At 37.1% G+C, this 27,212-nt stretch overlaps 1 protein-coding gene across 4 annotated transcripts in view; it reads left to right on the top strand.

The window, feature by feature from the left end:
• The window catches only part of LOC101900562 (homeobox protein 13), a 124,312-nt gene that overhangs the window by 27,327 nt on the left and 69,773 nt on the right, over nucleotides 1–27,212 (top strand). The gene's annotated exons all lie outside the window — the stretch shown is intronic.

Raw genomic sequence — 27,212 nt, 5'->3', positions numbered from 1 at the left:
TACCCTACAACACTACAACGTGTTAGAAGCCCCCTTATGTTCAAATCTCTTTTTGGAAGATTTCGTTTTTGAAATTATGTCACGGAGCACTGCCCAGATATTATCCTTAGCATTTTGACCAGGGACATTTGCCCAATATTTACCCATTCCGTATCGTTGTTAGTTGTTGTGATCCATTTTACAGCTAAATATAATTCAATGGTCAGCCAAAATGTAAGCCTTCTTCATCTTTAACTCTCTTCTCAGGCAAAATTTCGTGTCGATTGATTTGAATTGTGTTTCTGTTTTTGGTTTTGATTGTACCCCTAAATATTTAGCGATCATCTCCAAATGCAAGAGGCTCCTCCGTATCTCCAAATGCAGACTCATCTATATGATTGCTTTTCTACAATATTTGGCTATATTCGTCAACGAAAACAGCTTAAACAAGTAAAAAACATTAAGTTCGGCCGGGCCAAACTTTTAATACCATCTACCTTAGGGTAAAGGAAACATTAGAGCCCATTATGACCCACATATAGCAATTTTTAGACATATTCATGGAAAAATGTGACAAAATCATCAAAATACCGAATATCGGGAAATACGGCTATATGGGGCTAAACAAAAACGTGAGCTGGAACCCATTATGACCAACAAATACCAATTTCTAGACAAATCCGCGAAGAAATGTGGCAAAAACCATTAAAATGCCGAATATCGGGAGGTACCGTTATATGGGGGCTATACCAAATCGTGGGCGTATACATGAAATGTTCCGCCAACGGAGCTGGAACCCATTATGACCAATAAATACCAATTGTCAGACAAATTCGTGAAAAAATGTGGCACAAACCATCAAAATACCGAATATCGGGAGGTATCGTTATATGGGGACTATACCAAAACGTGGACCTATAATTACAATGATTCGCCACACGAACTGGGATCCATTATGACCTACAACTACCAATTTTCAGAGAAATTCGTGAAAAAATGTGTCAAAAATCATCCAAACACTGAATACCGGGAGGTTCCGTTATATCGGGGTTATACCAAATCGTGGACCTATAAATGCAATGTTTCGCCATCGAATCTGGAACCTATTATGACCAATAAATACCAATGTTTAGACAAATCCGCGATAAAATGTGTCAAAAATCATCAAAATACTGAATATCGGGAGGTACCGTTATATGGGGGCTATACCAAATCGTGGACCTATAAATGCAATGTTTCGCCATCGAAGCTGGAACCCATTATGACCAACAAATACCAATTTTCAGAAAAAAATCCGCGAAAAAATATGGCACAAACTATCAAAATACCGAATATCGGGAGGTATCGTTATATGGGGACTATACCAAAACGTGGACCTATAATTACAATGATTCGCCACACGAACTGGGACCCATTATGACCTACAACTACCAATTTTCAGAGAAATTCGTGAAAAAATGTGTCAAAAATCATCCAAACACTGAATACCGGGAGGTATCGTTATATGGGGACTATACCAAAACGTGGACCTATAATTACAATGATTCGCCACACGAACTGGGATCCATTATGACCTACAACTACCAATTTTCAGAGAAATTCGTGAAAAAATGTGTCAAAAATCATCCAAACACTGAATACCGGGAGGTTCCGTTATATCGGGGTTATACCAAATCGTGGACCTATAAATGCAATGTTTCGCCACACGAACTGGGACCTATAATGACCTACAACTACCAATTTTCAGACATATCCGTTAAAAAGTGTGGCAAAAATCATCAAAATACCGAATATCGGGAGGTACCATTATATGAGGACTATAGCAAAACGTGGACCGATATATCTCATTTTCAATACCAATTATCCTAGACACAATAAAAATTGCTCTGCTAAATTTTGGCGCTCTACGTCAAATAATGTGGGCTGTATCGTGATTTCAACAGACAGACGGACTGACAGACAGACAGACGGAAATCGTTAAATCGACGTAGAATTTTATGCTGATTATGAATACATATACTTTATGGGGTCTACGACGAATATTTAAGGATGTTACAAACGGAATGACAAAGTTAATATACCCTCCTTTCCAAGGTGGAGGGTATAAAAAGACATAAGTTCGTCTTTTTGTGTGTTTTGGATTTCGCCTGTAGGTTATTTTTTAGCGTTTTGGTAGAATGAAAATTTTGATATTTTATCACACAAAAGTAGTGGTCCATTCTTCCCACTGTCCTAAACTCTAACTTCGTGTCCTTTGATTTCTATTTCTGACCTTTATAAGGGCTGCAAAGTCAGGAACATTTTGAGTTGTTGGTCTATTTCAGCCCCTAAATATATTGCGGACACTTCAATATTAAGTCAAATTGAAAAAAATAGCATGCGATAAAAAATATGAAAAAAAAATAAGAAATGTCACAAAATACTAAAAAATCTTTGTTAACATCATTCTTGGCATATTTTTATGTAATTTTTAAAGATTTTATACTTTTTTGCCAAGAGGGCATTCTGAATTGACAAAATTTCTCAAAATTGGTCCAGCCATTCTAGAGATATAAGCATTTTAACTAACATCCCCTTCCTTTGTATATATACATTGTATATATTTCGCTATATACTTCCGATATATTTACTATCGGCATCTACATAACGGTCAGGATTGTCCTTTTCGTCTATTTTTTTTTCGCCGTGATTAAAAATATTCGCGGCTTAATGGAAAATTTGATTTTTATTTAATACAAATGTAATGATCTATTTCACCCACCATATATTACCCGATGACCATCAAAATTGGAAGGCTTCTGCTCGGCGCTAAGCTCTAGGTCTATGCTAACTTCTGCTTCGATTTAGATATAATTGCGACCTGTAGATCAACTGCAAAATCAGGAAAATTTTCAGTTTTTGGTCCATTTCAGTCCCTAAATATTATGCGAACATTTTCAAAAGCAATAGTCTTCATTCTAAATTTGGTGAAGGTCGGGCCGTAATTCCGACTTTGTACAGTGATTACAAATGATTACATGAACAGACGGATAGACGTACGCAGGGACATACATAGCTAGATCGACTCAGCTCGGCGAAATAGAAAGATCCAAATATACTTTCCTATGTGGGAAACCAATATTTCGAGGTGTTGCATAATTTTTGGCCCAATCAAACTTATAATACACCCAACACATGGTGTTGCAGGGTATGATAATTTAATATTTTTAGGAAGTTTCTAAAATATCCGAATTTTAAATTATTTACAAATTCGTGTCATTTTTCAGATTTCATGAATTTCGCACGTCGGGAGAAATCTCAAGCAAAAAAAATGAAATCTCCGAAGAAATTTAAAATATTAAATATTTTATTCATCCTCCTTTCTAACAACCTACTCCCATCACTCAGGCAAAGCATTGTGTCTGTTTATCCCGAGTTATGATAACATTTAGTTTTATTTTTATTCGGCTCCTTTATGGTTGAATGCTGTCAAATTATCCCACAATCAAGAATTGACAGTGAGCGTTTTTTTGCTGTTGTTGCTGCTGCCAGGTGAAGCTGTTTGACTGAAATTTTTTGGGTGATAAATATTTCCAATTATGTCAATAACAATACATGACACCACATATCACTTTTGTGGAGACAACAGCAACAGCAGCAACAGCAACAACAACAACAACAACATCGAGTTCAACAAGTTTTGAAAACAATTAACAAACTTTTGTTGACTGCTGTCATATTCGAGAAGTATCAAAGTTTATAAATATGTAATTGATTCTTTTTTTCGCAGTGCCATGAATCCGGATTATTGGCTGATACTTTGTTTGTTGATTGTAATTTGCTGCTGTTATTGGCTGTCGTAAAATCCGATTCTTTATTAATGCTGATAAATTAATAAGACAATGAAGAAATTGTGAGAAAGAGTAGTGGGAAGAATATTTAAAAAATACCATGTGGAAGCACTTAAGATCCTCCACAAGAACAGGGTTGCCCATATTCGACGGACCCATCTGGCAACGCCATAACTTTTGACAGAGATGTCACATCGCTTAGTGACATACCGCGTTTGAAGCGTCAGTCCAAGCAGATTTTTACCATGAACCAATACAAGCCACGTGAGCGTTCCGAAGTAGTTGAAATTTACAGAAGGAGTCAATTGTGAAAACTCATCGTGCTTTTAAAAAATGTGAGAAGTGCGCCTTCTAAGAACACCATTAAGCGTTTATACGAAAAATTTTCGACTGGTAAGGCTCTTTCTAATCCGAAGAGGCCATATAAAAGTCGACCAAAGCGATCGGCCGAGAATATCGCTGCCGTACGAGCCAGTGTTGAGAGGTCCCCAAGAACATCCCAAAAACGCCGTTCCCAGCAGTTGGGCATGGCTCGGTCCACTTTACAACGGATTATTCGCATTGATTTGCATTTGTTCCCGTACCAAATTCAATTGACGCAAAGAATGTTGCCTGCGGACAAGCCTCGTCGATTGGGCACAAAGGTCCGTCGAATATGGGCAACCCTGTATTATTTTTAAATAATTGAAAAAATAAAAAAAAAAAAACAAATCAAGTTATGAAGTATCAGTCGATTTTGCCGACACATATATACCCCCAGTCAATGTTTGTTTAATATATCCTCAGCCAAATGGCTAGAAAGGGTATTGATACGGCCAAAACGTGCCTCATCGAAATAACAGCTTAAGACTTTAGGTCTCTTTGGACCAACTTCGTTTCAGAACATTTGGAGTCGATCTAGCGATGTTCGTCCATCCGTATGTCTGGCAGGTGCGCAAGATAGCTCACGAAGGGAGTACCGGATTTAGTATACTATTATCAATTATTAGAGCGAGTTCGGAGATAGACAATATTGGTCCACTTCTTATGGTACCTCTCCCACAAAAGGTCGAAATTAAAGAAAAAAAAATGTTTTTTCCGGCACGGAAAGAGACAACAAAATTCGGTTTTGCTCCATCGTTGGAAATCCTAATATTTCCATCAGTGCTAGGTCAGTTGTGAAAATGGACAAAATCGGTTAATTCCATCAAGCAGCTCCCCACAAAGGGTCAAAATTTTTAATAGTTTTAACTCTTGTAAAATGTGATGTAAGAGACCGATTGCCATTACATTACGCACATCACAATATTTTTATAAATCCTAGGTCTGATGTTAAAATGGAATGTATCGGTCTTCTCCCTCTGATACCTCCCTACAAAGGATCAAAATTGTAAATATCCATGAAGCTCAAAAAACGCAAAATTAACATTCGATTCAATGCAGACTTTGTACATCTCAATATTTCCATCAACACAAGATCTGTTATAAATGTGGTAGCGATCGGGCCAATACTTTTGGTACCTCCCCACCAAGCCTGAAAGTTTTGGTTCGGTTCTCTCCATATTTTACACATCCCATTATTTCTACTAAAACAAGATGGAATATATTAGCCCACTCTTTCTGGTACGTCCCCCACAAAGGGTCAAAATTTTGAATTATCATAACTATTATAAAACGTGAAGTAAGATTCCGATTGACTTCAAATTTCACATAAGTGGGAGTGGACGGAAGAAAACAGCAACATCAGCAAAATTAGAAAAGTAAAGAAGCGACTTGATCCAAACCTCGCGTCGCAGTGGCGGAAAAAATGGCTCGTGAGCTAAATATATGGCAATGTTCCATTCGGCAAATATTGAAAAATGAGCTCGGGGTAAAGCCATTGAAATTCCAAAAAGTGCAAGAACTTACACCGCCACTGAAAGAAAATAGACCCAAAAGAGCTAAAGAGTTGCTTCGCTTGGCCGAAAGTGGTGAACTGCCGAATTTTGTTTTCTCCGACGAGAAAACATTCGTTGTCCAGCTGTTTGTAAACAAACAAAATAATCATGTTTACTTGCCACCAGAACTCAAACGCCGGCCATGGTGACGGTGTGGGCCGCCATGACAGTCGATGGTCGCTCTTCGCTCGTATAAATCGACTATGGCATCAGAATAAATGCCGAATATTATCGCGAAAATAATCTGGAGGGTGTATGAAAGCTTTGGACTCGCAAACATTTTGGCCGCAGACATTGGACATTCAAACAGGACTCAGCACGCGCCACCCAAGAATGGTTACAAAATGGAGTTCCTCGCTTCATTTCCAGCACACAATGGCTACCAAAATCTCCCGATACCAATCCGTTGTACTATTGTGCCTGGAGTATTTTGGAAAGCAAGGATGGCACTAAAAACTACCAAAGTGTCGATCACCTCAAGCAAGCGCTTCGTCGGTAATGAACCAAAATACCGCACGGCAACATTCGGGCAGCGTGTGATGGTTGAATATCGGGGCTCATATTCGAACTTGACCTGGCTGTAGACAAAAGACTGATCTGTGCAAACTTCTAGCTTCCTATCTTTATTCGTTTTGACTCTAGCGTTATGGGTTGCAAACGGAATTATGAACTTAATCTTAAGTTCTCATCTCTAAAAAAAATCGTTCGTAAAAATCTAAATCCAAAGAAGTGATTGTTCTTGAAAACCGTTTTTTTTTTTAGATTTCAGTCCATAAACAAGCCACTTTTATTAGTCTTCGAAAAATACATTTATAAAATCAGAAATCTGCATTAAAAAATATTTCATTTGAAAATTTTCGTTTGTAACTCCTTGAGAAAAATGTTAAAAACTCCAAGATTGGGGCTCTGTTTATCCTTAACGATATTCGATTAAATTCTAAGAAATTCTATTAAATTCACCATTGCAACAGTGATTATCCATGCCTTGCTACTCCTTTGTAGTTTTTCCTTAGATATCATTAATATTTAAAGTAATAATTTCTTGAAAAATGAAGCACACTTCGCCAATATTGCCACCCCTGGCATAGGTTTAACAATATTCCCGTCATTTGCTTAAAAACTGCAAGAAGTCTAAAGTACATTTTCCAAGAAGGACAAACACACACAGAAGATGAGGACAATTATACAGATCTAAAGTTATTTTGTTCCTTCATTTTTCTGTAATTAAGAGACCAGGAGGAGGACAACATGGAGGAGGATGAGGCCAAGCAATTCGAAGCAAAGGCATGACTAGCAGCACTATTAGTATGTACTTGAGTCAACTGTTATTTCAGATTATTTAGGTTTCTGCTGTTTGAAGTTGTCGTGGCTTGCTGTGTGTGTGTGTGTGTGTGTCAAAGAGAGAGAGAGAGAGAGATTGAGTGTGTGTGTGCGTGCGTATGTTTGTCTGTCATTTTTATGATATCCCTCTTGTTTTAATCCCAATTATTTGCACAAAAAGTGTTTTATGTTATGCTTGCTGCTGTTGCTGTTCCCGTTGCCGTTCCGTTCTACTTTGCTTTGACTTAAAACTCCTCCAAATGGCGCGACGATGAAATAGTTTTACTTTGCCCCAGACATGAGTATTTGACTTTTTGCCGACACTTTTGGAAGGAGGGCAAAACAACGTAGTTTCCCCCCTCCCTAACCACTTCAGTGAACTGCAATTCACAGATGCAAGCTGTGTTTTGTTTGGCTACAATTGGACATTTCGTGAAAAAAAAGAAAGAGAAAAAATAAACGATTGTTGTTGTCTTTTTTTAATTTCTGAGAAATTTCGAGATTCCTTTTCAATTGTTTTTCCGGTTGTTAAAAATGTTGTCCCGAAAAACAGGCATCTTTATTTGGCAATGCAATACCAAACGGATCAGATTCATTGCAAAAAGGACATCAACAACAACCGCAATAACAACAAAAGATGAACTTAATTAAAATCACCAAAAACGTTGCCATGACACAAAACAAAAGTAAATCGTTGAAAATTTTCAAATGAAAAAATAACTTTCGAAATGAACAAATTTTCATTTGTGGCTACACATTTTAATTGGAAAGTACGTAGTAGGTTGCTGGTGATAAGTTTTCCAATTCGCTTAAGAAAAACAGTATTCGTTATGAAAATCTGAAATATTTCAAAGCAAATGAAACTATTTTCAATGGCTATTCATTTGTCAGCAGAGTTCTATTAAAAGTAATTTACTTGAGTTTTTTCTGGGAAAATTAAGTTTTCAGAAAACTGTAGAATTGCTTGAAATTCCTGGCAAGAATATTTTCGTAAATAAATAATTTTTTTGTTATTATTTTTCAAAAGGTTATTATCACGACCACACGGACAAACCTTAAGCTTAAAATGTAGAAAACAAGGATTTTTGAGAAACAAACAACAATCAACAAGTAAAAAGGAGTAAGTTCGACCGGACCGAATTTTGAATACCCTCAACCATTTGGAAAGAATTTGAAATTTTTTCAAAAAAAAAAAAAAAAAAAAAATCAATAAATAAATAAATAAATAAAAATCCTTTAAAAATTCTGTTAAAATCTAAAAATACGGAATGAAACTGTTATATTAGGTTCTACACGAAGGCGTGAATCTGCTTAGACAACTTTTGTCATAAGCCATTACAATATTCAAATATAAAACTTGAAAAAAAAATCCCGTGAATTATTCAAAACACCGAATATAGGGAGGTACCGTCATATCGGGACTATACGAAGTCAATTTCAAATTTCGGGACTGCATAGTCAATTTTCTGTCGTAGGCTGTAGTATTCATTACAAACTTTAAATACCAAATTTGAAACAATTCCGTTAAATAATGTCGCAAAAATCATCAAAATACCGAATATAGGGAGGTACCGTTATTTGGGGGCTATATGAAGAAGTGGAATTACATGACCCATTTTCTGTTTAAAGCCGAACTTTAAATACCAAATTTTGAAGCAATTCCGGTGAATAATATCGCTAAAATCATCAAAATACTGCATATCAGGTGGTACCGTTATATGGGGGCTATACCAAAAGTACTGCGGACATAATACACATTTGAGTAAAATTTTATCAATCTACTTCATTTCGTTCGGATGATATATACTGGACCTGTATATACAATTTTCTATCACAGGCTCTAAATACGAAATTGGAAATGACTCCGGGAATAATAACGATAAAATCATCAAAATATCGAATATGGGGGGTGGTGTTGTATGTGGGTAAAGTGCTTATAAAGAAAATGTTGCTAATATCATCAAAATACCGTATATAGGCAGGTACCGTTATATGGGGGCTGTACATATACCCACAGGGTGAGATGAAAAAATTGCAACCAATTTCAGACTACTGCCATTTCTAAGACACTCGTCCGACAGTTGTTCAAATTATTTCAGTGACAGCTCATTATATTTTTTACAAGCGCACAAAAACATTTATCTGAGAATTTTCCAGAAAAAAAATTATTCGTGATGGAATTCAAGCGTGATAGTGAGATTTCTTTATATTTGGCTGGAAAACCACAATTGGCTGTTCAGCATTTAAATGTGAATAAATCGTTTGTGTCTCGTACCATCACTTGTTACCGTGGTATGGTAGCGTAGCCCGACCTCAAGGATGTGGACGGAAGAAAACAGCAACATCAGCAGAAACGGTTGGAAAAGTAAAGATGCGACTTGATCGTCGCAGTGGCTCGTAAGCTGAACATATCGCAATATTCCATTCGGCAAATATTGAAAAATAAGCTCGGGGTAAAACCATTGAAATTTCAAAAAAAAATGCGGAATTTGAAGGCCGAGTTTGGGTTTTCTCCGATGAGAAAACATTCGTGTTTCAGCTGTTTGTAAACAAACAGTGTATACTTGCCAAAGAGGTCAGCTGAAAATGTGCACCTTCGGTTGGCCTCCAGAACTCAAGCGCCGGCCATAATGACGGTGTAGGCCGCCATAGCAGCCAATGGTAGCTCTCCGCTCGAATTAATCGACCGTGGCATCAGAAATGCCAAATATTATAGCGAACATAATCTGGAGGGTGTATCAAAGCCTTGGGCACGCAAACATTTTGGCCACAGACCTTGGACAACAGGACTCAGCACCATCGCACTCAGCACGCGCCATCCAAGAATGGTTAAAAAATAAGGTTCCTTGCTTCATTTCCAGCATTAAATGGCAACCAAAATCTCTAGATACCAATCCTTTGGACTATTGTTTCTGGAGTATTTTGGAAAGCAAGGTTTGACACTAAAAAATACCAGAGTGTCAAACACCTCAAGCAAGCACATCGCTGGGAATAGGCCATAATACCGCAGAACAACATTCGGGCAACGTGTGACAATTCGTGTACAAGGTGGCCAATTCAAACAAATCTAAACTTATTCTAAAATTTGATGCTATTTCCGACATTTATGGCGTTTGACTTTGTTGCCGTTTTTTTTTATCTCACCCTGTACAGTTTCTCATGTCTTTGATCAATATTTCGAGGTGCTATACATTATTTTTGGCCAAATCAACACATAATGTTGTAGGGTATACAAGTAATTAAAAACAACCCACAGTAGTAATACTATCAAATCAATTTATCATAAAATACAAGCGTTTAAAATGAATTTGAATTTTTCAAAATTGTATAATTATTTTGTTCACATTCATTTGAAAATGCTCCAAATGAGAAAGTTTATATAAACACAATATATCAGCTGCATTTTTGTCCTCCTGTCCGCCCCATCCAGTCATTTATTATTGAAGCCTTTGAGAGTTCGCAACAAAATCTCCACCATGCCCTGATTTAGAACCCTTCCTTGCTTCACATGGCTGTTTTCATTTCCGCTTCTTTTTCCATTTCGAATTGCAATTCCATGGATTTTTCTAGCGTAAATTTTAATTTACAATATCCACAAACGAAATGTCGGCTCGTTCGTTCGTTTTTCTCTGATGCAACAACAACAGCAATAACGAAAGGGCCATACCACGAGTTTGTTTGAAATGAAAGTTAAACTATTAGAAAATTGCAATCAGCAGAGTTATTCGTTGCCGTTGTCAATATGAAAAACGGGCAAAAGGGAAATGTGGTACCACCATGCTTTATTTAAGTTTTCCAGCTAAAACGAAAAACAAACAAATGCACCAAATTCTCGCTTTAGACAGAATTTCTTTCTCTCTAACTTCTCGCTCGGTGACAGAGCACAGCGAAAACAAAACAGCCACATGGGTATGTGGCTCAAAGGTACAAAGAATTCCAAAATTAAATTAAAAACAAGAAAAAAATCCTTGGGAAAAACGGTTCTTAAAAATTCAGAATTTATGATCTTCCCTTTCCTTAGAGATCTTCTATAAAATAAACAAGTAAGCAAAGGCTACAGTCGAGCGGGGCCGACCGTTGAATACCCTACAACAATATAATAAACGATACTGTTTATATAGGCGAGATACTCGAAAGATTTCCACAAGATATTGTGACAAATTATAAAAGAAAACCATCAGGTTTCGTTCTCTAATTTACGAATAATAGCAACTGAAACTAATTTGCTCATTTCCAATTTATTGGTAGATGTTGCACGTAAATGGTCTTCCTAGATCTGGAACCAATATTTCCCAAATCTCTCAGAAGTGGCAAAAGATTAACATTTATAATTGGTTTTGGACTGAAATGCATATATATGAGATACAGACATTTGACTATATTCTTCAACGAAATCAGCGTTAACGAAATAGTCAGAAGTGCGTCTTTCCTGCATTTGTGAATTCTCCAAAAAGTCACTGGAATGGACATTTTCGTATTTTTTCCACAAAAGTTGGCAAACTCCTTCACACATTGAATATTTTTGGATGGCCATCCAAAACTGCTTGGCTTTTGCAATGTCCGGTAACCCCCATTCAAATGTGCGTGAGGGTCGGGCGATAATTACGACCTGCTGACAATTTTGCAGTTTTTTGGTCCATTTCAACCCCTAAATATATGGCGATCATCTCCAAAAAGAGTAGGCTTCTATTCTGACCCTCTCCATGCAAAATTTCGTAAGGATCGGGCCATAAATGCGATCTGTATATGATATCCTGATATCCCAACTACTTAGTTTTGTTAGCTGTAGAAATATTACCAAATGTTTAATTCAAAATGAAAATATGCCAAAAATATGACAAAATTGGAAAAATATGAAAAAATTTTAGAAAATCAATATTTTCATCTTTAGAGAGATATTTTTATGCGATTTTTTTAGACGTTTTTTCTTTCCTGTCAAGAGGCCATTCTGAATTAATGAGAACTGTCGAAATCAGTTCAGCCGTTCTCGACATATAAGAGATCTTTCAAGCATATCTCCTTTGATAGACATATATATCGCACATATATTCGATTTGTTGGATCTTAACATCAATGTAAAGATCAGAAGTAACCTTGTCATGGCTTTGTGATTTCGCCGGGATTTAAAATAATCGCGATTTAATGAAAAATTTTGAATTTTTTCAACACAAAAGATATGGTCTCTTTTACCCGCTAAATATTATCCGATGACCACCCAAATTGGTAGGCTTCTTCCCCGCCTAAACTCTAGCTACATGCGAAGTTCCGCGTCGATTGGTCTATAATTGCGACCTGTATAGCTACTGCAAAATCCGACATTTTTTCAGTATTTGGTCCATTTCAACCCCTAAACATTTGGCGATCATCTCCAAAAGAAATAGGGTTCTATTCTGACCCTAGCCCCACCTCCATTCTAAATTTCGTGAAGATCGGACCATAATTGCGACCTGTAGAGTGATTACAAATTAACATGGACAGACGGACGGACGGACATACATAGCTAGATCGACTCAGCTCGACATGATAGGAAGATCCATATATACTTTCCTATGTGGGAAATCAATATTTCGTGGTGTTACATAATTTTTGGCCCAATCAAACGTATATTACCCCCAACACATAGTGTTGTAGGGTATAATAAAAACAAATATTCACAAAAATCCACAAATTGTGATGTATGTATGAACAATACCTTCTTCAACAATAATCATTAAAAAACAAGTTAGCAAAGGCTATAGTCGTCCGGGCCGACCGTGTTATACCCTATAACCTACAATATGTTAGAAGCCTCCTTATGTCCAAACCCATTTTGGAAGATTTAGCTTTTGAAACTAAGATATGGAGCACTGCCCATATATTTCCCTTAGCATTTTGACCAGGGACTTTTGCTCAATATTTACCCACTCCGTCGTGCTATTAGTTGTTTTGGTCGATTTTACAGCTAAATTTGGTTATATTCGTCAACGAAATCAGCGTAAATAAGCCTGAAGTTCGCCTTTTGTGTATTTCAGATACCGCTCGTAAGAAATGATGGTATTTTTTCACACAAAAAAAAATTCATGCGAGATTTCGTGTCCTTTGGTTTTTATTTGTGACCTTTATAACGGCTGCAAAATCAGGAAAATTTTTAGTTGTTGGTCCATTTCAATCCCCTAATATATTGCGGGCATCTTTGAAAATAATAGGCGTAGCCCTTCTGAGCCTAACCCTAAACTTGTGAACATTTTCGTGAGGATCGGACGATAATTGCAATCTGTATATTATAACCTAAATCTGTGTTGTAAGGCGAACAAATATTACAAAATATACACTTCAATATTAAGTCAAATTGAAAAAATCGCATGCAGTAAAAAATATCAAGAAAAAACCAGTAAAGAAAGTCTTAAAGTCGGCCGGGCCGACTTTATGATACCCTACACCACTTTGCTAATTTAATAGAGCTGCGCATAACAATTAAAAGTTTTTATGGGAGAATTCAATCATACACGCTATGATTATAATTATAATTTAAAGTTCAAAGAACTAAATATGCCGAAGCATTTGTACCTTTCAAATTCGGACTTGTATTGCCCATATATCCAAATCGGAACCGATCTCGATAAAATTTAGCAAATATATTTCTGAGCTGTATTTGATATATTTCCCTGAATATCGTGGGTATGCACTCATTGGAGTGCATATTACGGCTGTGGGTAACAAATATGACAAATCGGATGAACAGTATATATGGGAGCTAAAGCTATATCTGAACCGATCTTCACCAAATTTGACATACTAGCTTCTAGACTCAATTCGGTCGTAAGTGCCAAATTTCATCCAATTTGGGCAAATATTACACGTTTGGTGCACAATCAAAGGTAAATCGGACGATGTTATATATGGGAGCTATATCAAAATCTGAACCGATCTCGATAAAATTTAGCAAATGTATTTCTGAGCTGTATTTGATATATTTCCCCAAATATTGTTGTTACAGAGTGCATATTACGGCTGCGGAGGACAAAAAAAGAAAATCGGATGAACAATATATATGGGAGCTATAGCTATATCTGAACCGATTTCGATAAAATTTGGCATACTTATTTTCAGGTCCAATCTGATCGTACGTGCAAAATTCCATACTATTCGGACTGATATTACACGTTTGGTGCACAATAAAAGGCAAATCGGACGAATATATATATGGGAGCTATATCTAAATTTTGACCGATTATGTCCAATTTCAATAGGGTTCGTCCTTGGGCCAAACAAATGATTTGTGCAAAATTTCATCTGGATCGGGTAATAAATGCGAACTGTACTTTGTTTACAAAAATACATGGACAGACGGACGGACGGACGGACAGACGGACGGACGGACATGCATAAATCGACTCAGAATGTGATTCTATGCAGATCATCAAAAGGAACTATGGGTCTATCTCGTTTCCTTTTGCCTGTTACAAACAAATGCACAAAGACATAATACCCTGACCACCTTGTGGTGTAGGGTATAAAGACAAACTGAAAAAATCGCATGCGATAAAAAATATGAAAAAATAAGAAAAATGTCACAAAATTCTACAAAATATATATTAACAGCATTTTTGGCGATTTTTTTAGATTTTATACTTTTATGCCAAGAGGGCATTCTGAATTGACAGAATTTGTCAACATCGGTCCAGCTATTCTTGAGATATAAGCACTAAAGCTAACATCCCCTTCCTTTGTATATATACATTGTATATATTTCGCTATATATCCGACATGTTTAGTATCGGCATCTACGTAATGGTCAGAATTGACCTGTTCGAATATTTGTGATTTCGCCGGGATTAAAAAGATTATTTAATGAAAAATTTGACTTTTTTTTAACACCCTTTGGTATTTTAGGTGCCAATCGTGCTTTCCAAAATACTCCGGACCCAATTGTCCAACGGATTGGTATCCGGAGATTTTGGTGGTTACTGTGCGCTGGAAATGAAGCGAGGAACCTCATTTTGTAACCATTCATGGGTGGCGCGTGCTGAGTGCGATGGTGCTCGCACTCCCGTTGGAAGGTCCAAGGTCTGCGGCCAAGTCCAGAATATTTTCGCAAGTCCAGAAAATATTCGGCATTTATTCTGATGCCACGGTCGATTAATACGAGCGGAGAGCGACCATGGCCTGCGCTTGAAATCTGGTGGCCAAGCGAAGGTTCACATTTTCAACTGACCACTTTGGCAAGTAAACATCGAACATTGGACACCGAATGTTTTCTCATCGGAGAAAAACAAATTCGGCAGTTCACCCTTTTCCGCCAAGCGAAAAAACTCTTTAGCTCTTTTGAGTCCATTTTCTTTCTGTTGCGGTGTAAGTTCTTACACTTTTTGGAATTTCAATTTACCCTGAGCTCATTTTTCAATATTTGCCGAATGGAATACTGCGACATGTTCAGCTCACGAGCCATTTTTCGGCCACTGCGATGCGGGTTTCGATCAAGTCGCTTTTTTACTTTTCGAACCATTTCTGCTGATGTTGCCGTTTTCTTCCGTCCAATTCCTTGACATGGGGCTACGCTACCAGTATCACGATAACGAGCGATGGTACGAGACACAAAAGATTTATTCACATTTAAATGCTGGAGTTCTCTAACGATAGCCACTCGTGGTTTTCCAGTCAAATATAAAGAAATCACACTATCACGCTTGAATTCCATCACGCATAACCTTTTTTTCCAGAAAATTCTCACCCAAATGCTTTTGTTCGTCACTGTCACTGGAAAAATGTTTACACCTGTCGGACGAGTGGCTTAGAAATGACAGCAGTCTGAAGTTTGTGGCATGTTTTTTTCATCTCACCCTGTACATATATGGTGAGCAAACCCGTAAAATCGAATGAAGTTGTATATTGAAGCAACATAAAAATCTAAAACGATTTCAATGAAATTTGGCAGAGGTATTTTCAAGCAGTATCTGATGTTGTGGAATCTGAAGAATCGAATGAAACATATATATGGGAGTTAAGCTATATCTGTATCGATTTCCACCAAATTTGAAGTACTTATAGGATGAAAATATACAGTTATATATATATATATATATATATATATATATATATATATATATATATATATATATATATGAGAGCTATATCCTTGTAGCATATCGATTAAATTTGAAACAGTTATTTCTGAGGTGTATTTCTTTTTTTGGTTGCAAATATTATTGCTGTAGAGTGGATAATACGAAGGTGTGGGACTTTAAACGCCAAATCGGATCAAACATATAAACGGGAGCTATAGCTATATCTAAACCGATTTTCACCTTATTTCATGTTCTTGCTTGTGGAATGAATTCGGTCAGATGGAATGAATATCGGTCCACGATATCGTATAGCCCCCATATAACTATACCCCCGAAATTCGGTATTTATACCCTACAACACTATGTGATGCGGGTATTATAAGTTTGATTGGGTCAAAATTATACAACACCTCGAAATATTGGTATATATGAAATCTTCCTATCTCCCCGAGCTGAGTCGATACAGCTATGTATGTTCGTCTGTCCATGTTAAGTTGTAATCACGCTACCGGTCGCAATTATGGCCAGATCCTCACGAAATTTAGAATGGAGGTGGAGTTAGAGCCAGAATACAGGTTTGCCCATATTCGACGGACAAATCTGGCAACGCCATAACTTTTGACAGAGATGTCACATCGCTTAATGACATACCGCGTTTTAAGCGTCAGTCCAAGCAGATTTTTACCATGAACCAATACACGCCACCCGAGCCCTCTGAAATAGTTGAAATTTACATTCAACAGAAGAAGTCAATTGTGAAAACTCCACGTGCTTTTAAAACATTAAAAAATGTGAGAAGTGCGCCTTCTAAGAACACCATTAAACGTTTATACGAAAAATTTTCGACTGGTAAGGCTCTTTCTAATCCGAAGAGGCCATATAAAAGTCGACCAAGGCGATCGGCCGAGAATATCGCTGCCGTAAGAGCCAGTGTTGAGAGGTCCCCAAGAACATCCCAAAAACGCCGTTCTCAGCAGTTGGGCATGGCTCGGTCCACTTTACAAAGGGATTATTCGCATTGATTTGCATTTGTTCCCGTACAAAATTCAATTGACGCAAAGAATGTTGTCTGCGGACAAGCCTCGTCGATTGGAATGGGCCCAAAAAACATGGGTCCGTCGAATATGGGCAACCCTCTAGAAGCCTATTGCTTTTGGAGATGATCACAAAACATTAAAGGTTTGAAATGGACCCAAAACAGAATACTTTATGGATTTTGCTGCTGCCACAATTGTAATCCAATCGAAGCGGAAATTTGCATTGAGTTAGAGTTTAGGGCTGTTTAAAAACTAAATAACTCGTGAATTAAACATTCCATATATTTGCTGCAAAATGTGATTTGTATTTTGAGATTTCTCGAATGCAATAGAATTTCCTGGCAGCTACGAAATGCCCATCCAACTTTATGAAATAGAACATTTATCATGCAAAGAATTTCGTCCTTCTTCTTGCTGTTCTAGTCTACAAACCACTTTTTTAATTTGTCATACACAAACGAGTATATTTTTAAAAATTCATCAAATGACTGATGACATGCTCTTAAGAACAATATTCAAATGAAATTATAATTACAGCAAACTTTTCTCTATTTACTTTCGAATTACATCGTTCGACAGATATGAATGAAAGGAAGGCAAAACAAGGACATCATTTCAGTTTGAGTAGAAATGTACACTAAGATGTACCACGAACTTCATTTGCATGAAAAAATAAAGAGCTACTAATTTTGTTGTAATTGTAACTACTCTGGTCCCTATAAGTATGAACAAACAATTTTTTTTACCGACGCATACCTTTTTCTAACCTACATATATTTTTTTATACCCTACACCACATAGTGGTAAGGGTATTATGTCTTTGTGCATTTGTTTGTAACAGGCAAATTGAAACGAGATAGACCCATAGTTCCTTTTGATGATGATTAGCATAGAATCACATTTGTTTGGCCCATTTCTACTGATGTTGCAGTTTTTTCCTACCACTTCCTTTATGTCGGGCTACGCTACCAGTATCACGGTAACAAACGATGGTACGAGACCCCAAAGATTTATTCACATTTAAATGTTGGAGTGCTTTAACGATAGCCACTTGGGGTTTTCCAGCCAAATATAAAGAAATCTCACAATCACGCTTGAATTCCATCACGAATAAATTTTTTTCTGCAATATTTTCACCAAAATGCTTTTGTACGCTTGTAAACAATATAATGAGCTGTCACTGGAATAATTGTAAAAGCTGTCGGACTGTCGACTTGGACATGACAGCAATCTAAAGTTGATTGCAGTTTTTTTACCAACCGTGTAGGTCCGATATGAACAGATTTTCAAATTTGATACACTTCTAGGCTGAATTCGGTAGTATTTTGTCTGATATTAACTATTTGGTGCCCATAATCGGATAAGGATATATATGTGTGATGTAGAACAGTGTGGCTTGTTTGTTCGGGATACCGTAGTATTTTGTTGCTGCAAAATGGTCTGGCTTTATCCCTTTATTGTTGTTTTTATAAAAACAACGTTTGTTTATTAGTGGAGAACGATGGTAATGTTTACCAGGGGGTAAGGCAGGGAATACCTAGGTTTCGGAAAGAGCCACCAATCCTCATCAGTTCCCTTGTTTTTGTCTGGGATATTCTCCCCAGAAGTTAATTTAAAAATAACTTCTATGACAAAAAACATTTTTTACCCAAGTGACGAGATCGTAAGCTCAATAGAAGAGGAACCAAAGAATTAAATAAAACTAAAATTCTCTTGGAAAGTCTTCTAAATCTTACAACCGCACTTATAAACATTTACATGTGTGATGTATCTAAATCTCAACCGATATTAATGAAATATGGCTGAGGTATTTCTGGGGTTTATCTGATATGTGGCTATAAATATCATTGTTGTGGCGTAAATATTTCGTGTGTGAGGAACTTAAACCCCCAATTGCATGAAACATATATATGGGAGGTATAGCTATATCTAAACTGATTAACATTGAAGTACTTGCTTCTCGGCTGAATTGGGCCTTATGTGTCCAAATTCATGCTAATTTTGCGGATATTAACCATTTGGCGCACAATAATCATCAAATATGATTTTCAGTAAATTACTTATTTCTGGCCTGAATCCGATAGGATGTGTTGAAATCTATTCCATTTGGGAGGAAATAACACATATGGCGCACAAAAAAAAATTGAAATTTGACGAATATACACAGGGTTGCCCATATTCGGCGTACCCATCTGGCAACGCCATAACTTTTGACAGAGATGTCACATCGCATAATGACATACCGCGTTTGAAGCGTCAGTCCAAGCAGATTTTTACCATGAACCAATACACGCCACGAGAGCGCTCTGAAATAGTTGAAATTTACAGAAGGAGCCAATTGTGAAAACTCAACATGCTTTTAAAAAATGTGAGAAGTGCGCCTTCTGAGAACACCGTTCAGCGTTTATACGAAAATTTTTCGACTGGTAAGGCTCTTTCTAATCCGAAGAAGCCATATAAAAGTCAACCAAGGCGATCGGCCGAGAATATCGCTGCCGTACGAGCCAGGGTTGAGAGGTCTCCAAGAACATCCCAAAAACGCCGTTCTCAGCAGTTGGTCATGGCTCGATCCACCTTACAACGGATTATTCCCATTGATTTGCATTTATTCCCTGCGGACAAGCCTCGTCGATTGGAATGGGCCCAAAGAGTCATCGAAATGGTCGAAAAAAAATTATGGGTCCGTCGAATATGGGCAACCCTGCATATGGATCTATATTTAAATCTGAACCGATTTTCACCAACATTGAACTGAATTTGCTTAAATGCTTTTGATTCGGAGTTATATTACGCTTTAAGCGCACCATACTTATGAAACCGAACGACACGGTATGTGGGAGCTATATCCAAATCTGATCCGATTGTAATCAATTTCAATAGGGATCGTCCTTGGGCCAAAGAAATAATTTGTGGAAAATTTCATTTTATTCTGACAATAAATGAGACCTGCACTTTGTTTACAAAATTTAGGGGACAGACGGAGGGCTACGCATTTATCGACACGGAATGTTATTTTATGAAAATCATCAAAAGGTAGTATGGATCTATCTCGTTTCCTTTTGCGTGTTACAAGCAAATGCATAAGGACATCATACCACAGTGTACCACTGTGTGGTGTCGGCTATAAAAACAACAAGTAAAAAAGTAGTAAGTTCGGCCGGGCCGAACTTTGAATACCCTCCACTATTTGGAACGAATTAGAAAATTTAAAAAAAAAATAAAAACCATTAAAAATTCTTCTATATCTGGGTGTAAAGTACTCACAAGGAACTACTTGTGTGGATTTTAAGACAAATCCATTGAAAAATGTGGCTAACATCATCAAAATACCGAATATCGGGGGGTACAGTTATATGGGGGATATACGATATCGTGGACCGATATAGCCCATCTTCGAACCTGACCTGCCTGCAGACAAAAGAGAGATCTGTTCAAAATTTTAGCTTCCTATCTTAATTCGTTTAGACTGTAGCGTGATTACAACAGACGGACGGACGGACAGACGGACGGACAGGGCTAAATCGTCTTAGAATTTTACGCTGATCAAAAATATATACACTTTGTTGGGTCTAAAATTATTATTTCGATGAGTTACAAACGGAATGACGAACTTAATATACCCTCCACACTTTTTTTGGTGGAGGGTATAAAAACAACATGTTCTCTATGTATTCGGTTAAATTAATAACTGTCCCTTTTACTTATCACCTTTACGCACCCTTTTCCATCAAGAGTTGAAGGAAGAGAAGAAACGGCGTAATTTTCTTCACATAAACTAACTGGGCATTTTCTTTGATCTCCGGTATTGCAAAATAGAGCAAACTATTTCCATTTGTGTTCCCCATCTTCATCTTCATTTCCATTTCATTTGTTAGCACCCCTGGGGAGGCGGGGTCTATATGCAGCTTGAAAAAATATTGGAGTTTCGGAATTTTTTCCTATTTGTGCCTTTGCAACTTCGTACTTCAATTAAAAAAGTTTCTTTCTTTGCGGTGCGCAACACAACAGCTGCAAGTTGCGAGGCAAGGCGAAAAGACATCCAATATGTTTTCATATCCTTATCATTAAAGTTCAGAAAACAGCTCACATATGCTGCTGCCAGGGAAGAGATTTTTCTTTCAAAGTTGAATACACATGACAATTGAATGAGCGAGGGGGGAGGGGGAGTATTATGATGAGATATCAGATTAAGTTGATGGAATGCAAGTAAAGAACATGAGTGAATATGATACAAATAGTTTCTTGAGGGAAAGGAGTATAAAATTAAAAATATTTAATTAAAATTCGAAAGCGAAAAACTTATTTTTTAGCTTAAGTTACAAAAGAAGACTGCCAAAAAATGAATGAACTCTGGAAAATCAATTTGATTTTATAGAAATTAAACAAATAGTATTTTGAAACATTCCAAAGCATAAAATTCGGAAGTATGTTACAATTATGTGGCATGCTGTATTAAAACCTCTAGTTTAACTTGTAACTTATATACAACTGGTTTGACCTCATTTGTTACGGGCATGACAATTTTTTATACCCTACACCCCAAGGTGGTCAGGGTATTATATCTTTGTGCATTTGTTTGTAACAGGCAAAAGGAAATGAGATAGACTCATAGTTCCTTCTGATGATCTGCATAGAATCACATTCTGGGTCGATTTAGGCATGTCCGTCCGTCAGTCCGTCTGTCCATGTATTTTTGTCAACAAATTACAGTTCGCATTTATTGCCCTATCCAGATGAAATTTTGCACAAATCATTTGTTTGGCCCAAGGACGAACCCTATTGAAAGTGGAGATTATCGGTCAACATTTAGATATCGCTCCCATATATATCTTCGTCCGATTTGTCTTTTTTTTTTGTGAACCAAACGTGTAATATCATTCCGAATAGTATGGAATCATGCATGTGCGATCAGATTGGACCTGAAAATAAGTATGCCAAATTTGATCGAAATCGGTTCAGAAATAGCTATAGCTCCCATATATATTGTTCACCCGATTTGTTATTTTTGTTCTCCGCAGCCGTAATATGCACTTTGTAAGAACAATATTTGGGGAAATATAACAAATACAGATCAGAAATATCTTTGCCAAATTTTATCGAGATGGGTTCCGATTTGGATATAGGTCCCATATATAACTTCGTCCGATTTACCTTTGATTGTGCACCAAACGTCTAATTTGGCACTTACGACCGAATTGAGTCTGGAAGCTGGTATGTCAAATTTGGTGAAGATCGGTTCAGATAAAGCTATAGCTCCCATATATATTTTTCAACCGATTTGTTATATTGGTTACCCACGGCCGTAATATGCACTCCGTAACAACGATATTCAGGGAAATATATCAAATACAGCTCAGAAATATCTTTGCCAAATTTTATCGAGATGGGTTCCGAGTTGGATATAGCTCCCACATATATTTTTATCCGATTTCAAAAGCTTCGGCATATTTAGTTGTTTAAACTTTAAATTATAAATATAATCAGATCGTATATGATTGAATTCTCCCATAAAAATTTTTAATTGTTATGCGGAGCTCTACTAAACAAGTAAGCAAAGGCTACAGTCGAGCGGGGCCGACCGTTGAATACCCTACAACACTATAATAAACCATACAGTTGATATAGGCGACATACTCGAAAGAATTCCACAAGATTTTGTGACAAATAATAAAAGAAAACCATCAGCTTCCGTTCTCTAATTTTCGAATAATAGCACTTTAACTAATTTGCTCATTTCCAATTTATTGGTAGATGTTGCACGTAAATGGTCTTCCTAGATCTGGAACCAATATTTCCCAAAAAATGAGAAACAGATATTTGACTATATTCTTCAACGAAATCAGCGTTAACGAAATAGTCAGAAGTGCGTCTTTCCTGTATTTGTGAATTCTCCAAAAAGTCACTGGAATCGACATTTTCGTATTTTGTCTACAAAAGTTGGCAAACTATTTCACACATGGAATATTTTGGGATGGCCCTCCAAAACTGCTTGGCTTTTGTAATGTCCGGTAACCCCCATTCAAATGTGCGTGAGGATCGGGCGACAATTTTGTAGTTTTTTAGTCCATTTCAACCCCTAAATATATGGCGATCATCTCCAAAAAAGAGTAGGCTTCTATTCTGACCCTCATCTTATCCCCATGCAAAATTTTGTAAGGATCGGGCCATAAATGCGATCTGTATATGATATCCTGATATCCTAACTACTTAGTTTTGATAGCTGTAGAAATATTACCAAATGTTTAATTCAAAATGAAAATATGCCAAAAATATGACAAAATTGAAAAAAATATGAGAAAATGTTAGAAAATCAATATTTTCATCTTAGAGAGATATTTTTATGCAATTTTTTTAGATGTTTTTTCTTTCCTGCCAAGATGCCATTCTAAACTAATGAGAACTTTCGAAATTAGTTCAGCCGTTCTCGACATATAAGAGATCTTTCAAGCATATCTTCTTTGATAGACATATATATCGCACATATTTTGCTATATATCCGTTTTGTTGGATGTTAACATCAATGTAAAGATCAGAAGTAACCTTGTCATCGCTTTGTGATTTCGCCGGGATTTAAAATATTCGCGGTTTAATGAAAAATTTTGAATTTTTCAACACAAAAGATATGGTCTATTTTACCCGCTAAATGTTATCCGATGACCACCCAAATTGGTAGGCTTCTTCCCCGCCCTAAACTCTAGATACATGCGAAATTCCGCGTCGATTGGTCTATAATTGCGACCTGTATAGCTACTGCAAAATCCGACATTTTTTCAGTATTTGGTCCATTTCAACCCCTAAACATTTGGCGATCATCTCCAAAAGAAATAGGGTTCTATTCTGACACCAGTCCCACCTCCATTCTAAATTTCGTGAAGATTGGGCCATAATTGCGACCTGTAGAGTGATTACAAATTAACATGGACAGACGGACAGACGGACGGACGGACATACATAGCTAGATCGACTCAGCTCGGCGAGCTAGGAAGATCCATATATACTTTCCTATGTGGGAAACCAATATTTCGAGGTGTTACATAATTTTTGGGCCAATCAAACTTATAATACCCCCAACACATAGTGTTGTAGGGTATAAAAACTGCAACAAAGTCAAACGCCATAATTTTTGAATTTTTTATACCCTACAACACTATGTGTTGGGGGTATTATACGTTTGATTGGGCCAGAATTTATGTAACACCTCGAAATATTGGTTTCCCATATAGAAAAGTATATATGGATCTTCCTAGCTCGCCGAGCTGAGTCGATCTAGCTATGTATGCCCGTCCGTCCGTCTGTCCATGTTAATTTGTAATCACTCTACAGGTCGCAATTATGGCCCGATCTTCACGAAATTTAGAATGGAGGTGGGGCTAAAGCCAGGATAGAACCCTATTTCTTTTGGAGATGATCGCATAATATTTAGGGGTTGAAATGGACCAAATACTGAAAAAATATCGGATTTTGCAGTAGCTATACAGGTCGCAATTATAGACCAATCGACGCGGAATTTCGTATGTAGCTAGAGTTTAGGGCGGGGAAGAAGCCTATCAATTATCGTCGGATAATATTTAGCGGGTAAAATAGACCATATCTTTTGTGTTGAAAAAATTCTACATTTTTCATTAAACCGCGAATATTTTAAATCCCGGCGAAATCACGAAGCCATGACAAGGTTACTTCTGACCTTTACATTAATGTTAACATCCAACAAATCGGATATATAGCAAAATATGTGCGATATATATGTCTATCAAAGAAGATATGCTTGAAAGATCCTTATATGTCGAGAACGGCTGAACTGATTTCGACAGTTATAATTAATTCAGAATGGCCTCTTGGCTGGAAACAAAAAACGTCTAAAAAATCGCATAAAAATATCTCTCTAAAGATGGAAATATTGATTTTGTAAAATTTTTTCATATTTTTTCAATTTTGTCATATTTTTGGCATATTTCCATTATGAATTAAACATTTGGTAATATTTCTACAGCTAAGAAAACTAAGTAGTTAGGATATCAGGATATCATATACTGATCGCATTTATGGCCCGATCCTTACGAAATTTTGCATGAGGATAAGATGAGGGTCAGAATAGAAGCCTACTCTTTTTGGAGATGATCGCCATATATTTAGGGGTTGAAATGGACCAAAAAACTGCAAAATTGTCAGCAGGTCATAATTATCGCCCGATCCTCACGAACATTTGAATGGGAGTTACCGGACATTGCAAAAGCCAAGCAGTTTTGGATGGCCATCCAAAAATATCCAACTTTTGTGGACAAAATACGAAAATGTCCATTCCAGTGACTTTTTGGAGAATTCACAAATGCAGGAAAGACGCACTTCTGACTATTTCGTTAACGCTGATATAGTTGAGGAATATAGTCAAATGTCTGTATCTCATGTAGATGCATTTCAGCCCAAAACCAATAATAAATGTTAATCTTTTGCCACTTCTGAGAGATTTGGGAAATATTGGTTCCAGATCTTGGAAGACCATTTACGTGCAACATCTACCAATGAATTGGAAATGAGCAAATTAGTTTAAGTTGCTATTATTCGAAAATTAGAGAACGAATCCTGATGTTTTTCTTTTATAATTTGTCACAATATCTTGTGGAATTCTTTCGAGTATCTCGCCTATATAAACAGTATCGTTTATTATATTGTTGTAGGGTATTCAACGGTCGGCCCCGCTCGACTGTAGCCTTTGCTTACTTGTTTAAATTGTATTAAATGAAAGCAAAAAAAGTCCGACAAAAACTAGCATCAAATAAGTTGTTTAGATTTGTTCGAATTGGTCACCTTTGGCACGAATTATGGCCAATGAAACAGTTGCATGCTGCCCAAGTGTTCCTCTGCGGTATTTTCGCCCATTCCCGGCGTAGCGCGTGCTTGAGGTGATCGATACTTTGGTGTTTTTAGTTCCAACCTTGCTTTCCAAATTACCCCAGACACAATAGTCCTACGGATTGGTATCCGGAGATTTTGGTGGCCATTGTGCGCTGGAAATGAAGCAAGGAACCTCATTTTGTAACCATTCTTGGTTGGCGCGTGCTTAGTGCGATGGTGCTGAGCCTTGTTGGAATGTCTAAGGTCTGCGGCCAAAATGTTCGCGTGTCCAAGGCTTTAATGCACCCTCCAGAATATTTTCGTGATAATATTCGGTATTTATTCTGATCGACCGTGAGGTCGATTAATACGAGCGGAGAGCGACCATTGGCTGTTATGGCGGCCCACACCATCACTAGGGCCGCGCTTGAGTTCTGGTGGCCAACCGAAGGTGCACATTTTCAGCTGACCTCTTTGGCAAGTAAACATGACCATTTTGTTTGTTTACAAACTGCTGGACAACGAATGTTTTCTCATCGGAGAAAACCAAATTCGGCAGTTCACCATTTTGGTCCAAGCGAAGCAACTCTTTAGCTCTTTTGAGTGTATTTTCTTTCTGTTGCGGTGTAAGTTCTTGCACATTTTGGAATTTCAATGGCTTTACGTCAAGCTCAGTTTTCAATATCTGCCGAATGGAATATTGCGATATGTTCAGCTCACGAGACAATTTTCGGTCACTGCCACACTGGTTTCGATCAAGTCGCTTCTTTTCTTTTCGAACCCTTTCTGCTGATGTTGATGTTTTCTTTCGTCCACTTCCTCGAGGTCGGGCTACGTCACCAGTATCACGGTAACGAGCGAGGGTACCAGACACAAAGGATTTGTTCACATTTAAATGCTAGAGTGCTCTAACCATAGCAACTTGTGATTTTCCAGCCAAATATAAAGAAATTACACTATCACGCTTGAATTCCATCATTTGGCATTAGGGTTGATTTAGGGTTGGGAGGTGGAAATTATGCATCCAATTTATAATTTGATATTAATAAATTGTGGTCATTCTATTTTGGATAAAAAAATTCTTTAAACATAAATTCAGTTAATATAAATACCTTATTCCGCATACGAAGTAGAGGGCACTTGCTAGTATGGTATAAATTTTTAATATTTACGGGATATAAAGATAAAATATTCTTTACAGGACGCATATCAATGAAATTCCTTCTACAATAAATTCTACAAACAAATCAACTT

This window comes from Musca domestica, unplaced genomic scaffold, assembly GCF_030504385.1.
Source record: "Musca domestica strain aabys unplaced genomic scaffold, Musca_domestica.polishedcontigs.V.1.1 8, whole genome shotgun sequence".
NCBI classification, from domain to species: domain Eukaryota; kingdom Metazoa; phylum Arthropoda; class Insecta; order Diptera; family Muscidae; genus Musca; species Musca domestica.
Note: the sequence above shows the minus strand (reverse complement) of the source record. Positions and strands in the feature narration are given on the sequence as shown.